At 40.3% G+C, this 3486-nt stretch overlaps 1 pseudogene; it reads right to left on the bottom strand.

Annotated features, from left to right (window-relative positions):
- Positions 1-2094: 2094 nt before the first annotated feature.
- LOC120293554 lies at positions 2095-2988 on the bottom strand (annotated as a pseudogene).
- Between the last annotated feature and the right edge of the window lie 498 nt (positions 2989-3486).

Here is a 3486-nt window from a genome sequence, read left to right as displayed (position 1 = left end):
GCGGCTCCTGGCTTAAAGAACGAAGTCCACCGTGCGGCAAGATGAATCTTTTTTTATGAACATAAAGAAAGGAACTCAAACCTACGCTTTTATATTTGTTTTATGCGGTCAAATTCTTATATAGATAGAGACCACCGTAATAGATAAGACCAATCAGCGGAATGCCTATCCTTCCTTCTTTTATTTTCGTGCGATTTCTAGTGTTGCTTAAGTGCCCTGTTGATGTAGCCGACCTTGATATTTATCTGCAGCGAAATAAACACTCGAGGAATTCCATGCCTAATTATTCCAACAATTCAAATCGATATACATCCTCCGATCAGATTGAGTTTCGTATATGACTTCAAATTCAGCACAATATACACTTAATTTCATAATATGATTGCCACATGGCATAATTGTGCCATGGGACCCATATTCGCCCAATCAGTATTAGACATGTAATTTGTCCATCTACTAACAGAAATTTTGAGTCACCTCGAATCGATTTCGATGAGTTTTACTCTTTAATCCTTTTTAATTGTCTTCAATAAAATTACTAATTCCATTTCCAATCCCTAATCGTTCACTTTACAGGATTCTACGGATGCCACTAGAGTTAATGAAATCATTTCTCTAGTGATTCACATTTTGTTGAATCTATCAGTTTTCGTTTTTACTTTGATTACATAAAAAAAAAAATCATTTAATGCATTTTATTATAGAAATAGCATTTACTAGTTATGTAAGGTTTACCGTTCTTCGATTTAATTAGTTTTCCTATATTTGCTAGTTTATTAATTTCATTAATTTAATTTTTAGACTATTTAAGAGGAATTTTTTTTTATGTATAAACAGAAAATATGGAACTTACGGAATTAGATCATGAAATGTTTGATGAATGTAAACGGAATTTATTTATAACACAAACGGTTTCACGTCATTCGGTCATCCAAAAATGATACATATAATTTTTCCATGATTTCTTCTTCGATTATTTAAATTCCATCTTATTTTCACTTCTATTGCTCGTAACATGTTAAATTTCCGTGTTAATAGGAAGGATAAGAGGTAGAAAAGGAGTTTTAGTTAATGTAATTTGCAAACAAATTTTTGACATATGTAACCCATGACAAGCATGGACAAGAACTATGAAGATGCTTATATAAATTATATTACAAAAATCTCACATCAACAATTGGTATAATTTGAGTAGTTAAAATATCATAATTTTTTTTTTTGGGTGATTCGGGAGCCCCCGTACAGCTGACAGCCTACTAGTGCAAGACCCACCACCATGACACCGCCTTAAGACCACTAGCGACAACGCCGAGATTCAAATACCTTTCCGGCCTACTAGTGCAAGACCCACCACCATGACACCGCTGAGATTCAAATACCTTCCCTTGCGTTAGGGAAGGAGCCCGGTCAACGCCCGCCTACCCATGGGGTGGTAAAATATCATAATTTTTTTTTTTTTTTTTGTGCTGGAGGAACAGGCTTGCACTGGTCACCTGCGGCAAGTAAACTCCTGGTGACACTTAGCAGAAGACCCACCACCCCTAAGTCACACTTAATACACCTAGCGCCTCCCCTGGGTTTTGAACCCTTCACCTCTAGGCTAAGGGGTCTTATCCAGTGGAGCCACCGCGGCCGGTGATGTTAAAATATCATAATTGGTCCTCATTAACTTAAACTTTTTAGTCAAGGTCCAATTAATACCGAACTTCTATTACACGTCTCCAACAAATTGATATTAGAGTTGGTGATTGGTTGGTGGAACGAATTATTAAGTTGATATAGGCTGTTTTAATCTCCTTCAAAAAGGTTTATGAGTTGTTATGTTGGTATAAACCATTTTAATTTCATTCAAAAGGCATTTCGTGACGGGATTAGCTAATCGTTTATTCTTGTAACTCTTAAGGTGTGTTTTGTTTGAGTGAAAGTGTTTTCCAAAAATTAATTTTTCGATCTTTCACGTGTTCGATTTGCCCAAAATAACTAGTTAACCGAAAATATTTTCCGGTCAATAATCATATACATGCTTAAAATTAGCAAGCACACTAGTACACCAACAATGTATACTGAATCCAATTTATTACATCCTGCTACACGTAAGAAAAGACTTTTAATTCTCCAAAGCAAAGCAACCCATCAAATGTTCACGCCACGTGTAAGGCGAATTCATTGAGTACATATACCTGAAGTACAGGAAAAGCATCGATCATGAAACTTTAGCCTTAAAGCAGCGAGCAGACGATGACACGCAGACGCCCATCCGACGCAACCAAGAAATCATACAAGAAAACCACAGCGTTATCATTCCAGTTCCTAAGTAAAAGAATAAACAATCCAAAGTGCCAGGATCAGTGTGCCAAGCACGACGATACAGGAGTCGACAGCAATGAAAAGCCAAGACGTTCAACCCTAACTAATGCGAAGAACGCGAGAGCATCGTAATGATCGAGAGAGCCAAAGCCGACAACCGGAACGCGTCCTTGTTCCTCCTGGCCAACGGCGACCCGTGCCTTTCTCCGTGAACCCGTCCTCACACGTCGTCGATGCGTCCATGACCGAGCTCAGGTCGATGTTTGCATCCCCGTACCTCTCGTCCTTGTAGGCTCTGATCGCCTCTGCAAGCGTCGCGACCGCATCGGAGTACAGCTCCAAGCAATCTTGCAAGCATGCTCTGACGGATGGATCCATCTCCTTGCTCTTCAGAAGCTTCTCTGTGTAAGACCTCGTGCGTGTCACGTTGTGCCGCAACAGCTTGATGGAGACGAGGCCGAGCCCCCGGAGGTTGTCGCAGTGGCAGTACGGGTTCGACTCGAGCGACGCGACGCAGAACTTGTAGCTGACGTTGGGGTCTTCTTGCGCGCATTTCTTGCACGTTTCGTGGATTATGATGGTGCTGCCGCCATCTGCAGATGCAGCGTGGACGGAGGTGAGGAGAAGATGAGGAGTAGAGAGACCGAAGGACAAGGACTCATTTTTCGTTTTCTTGTTGAATGAGTTTTATCACGTCTCAGGGAGGAGCAATGATTTATTAGAGGATAATCTTTGCATCTATTCATGCGACGATGCCAAATTGGAGCGCTAATTTATTTTATCTCTCCAATGCGTGGGTAAGACGCATGATATAAGCATCCATATGTCGGCCACTCACGATGAGGCCAGTTTAATACGTATGACTCTGGAACTTATCTATACAATAGACTTTCTCGTAACAAAAACAAAAAAAAAAAAAAACAAAAACAACAAGAAAAAAAAAAAACAAAAACAAAAAACAAGAAAGCTTATGTATACGAATAGAGGAATTTTTCAAGATATGTGCATTACCCATCCTCCAAATAAAATATGCCAGACTTTTTGTTCAAGTCTAGGCTGGGACCTTGTCAGTCACAATTGAGGGTTGTCTAGGCGAGGCGAGGACCGTTGCCCAAATCCAGGTAAGGGTGTCGGGTCCTAGCCTGAGGCTGGCAAGGATCATGCCTCGCTCCTCGCCAA

The sequence above is a fragment of the Eucalyptus grandis genome, chromosome 5 (assembly GCF_016545825.1).
Source record: "Eucalyptus grandis isolate ANBG69807.140 chromosome 5, ASM1654582v1, whole genome shotgun sequence".
Taxonomy (NCBI): Eukaryota; Viridiplantae; Streptophyta; class Magnoliopsida; order Myrtales; family Myrtaceae; genus Eucalyptus; species Eucalyptus grandis.
The sequence above is the reverse complement of the archived record's forward strand: the minus strand, read 5'-3'. Positions and strand labels throughout refer to the sequence as shown.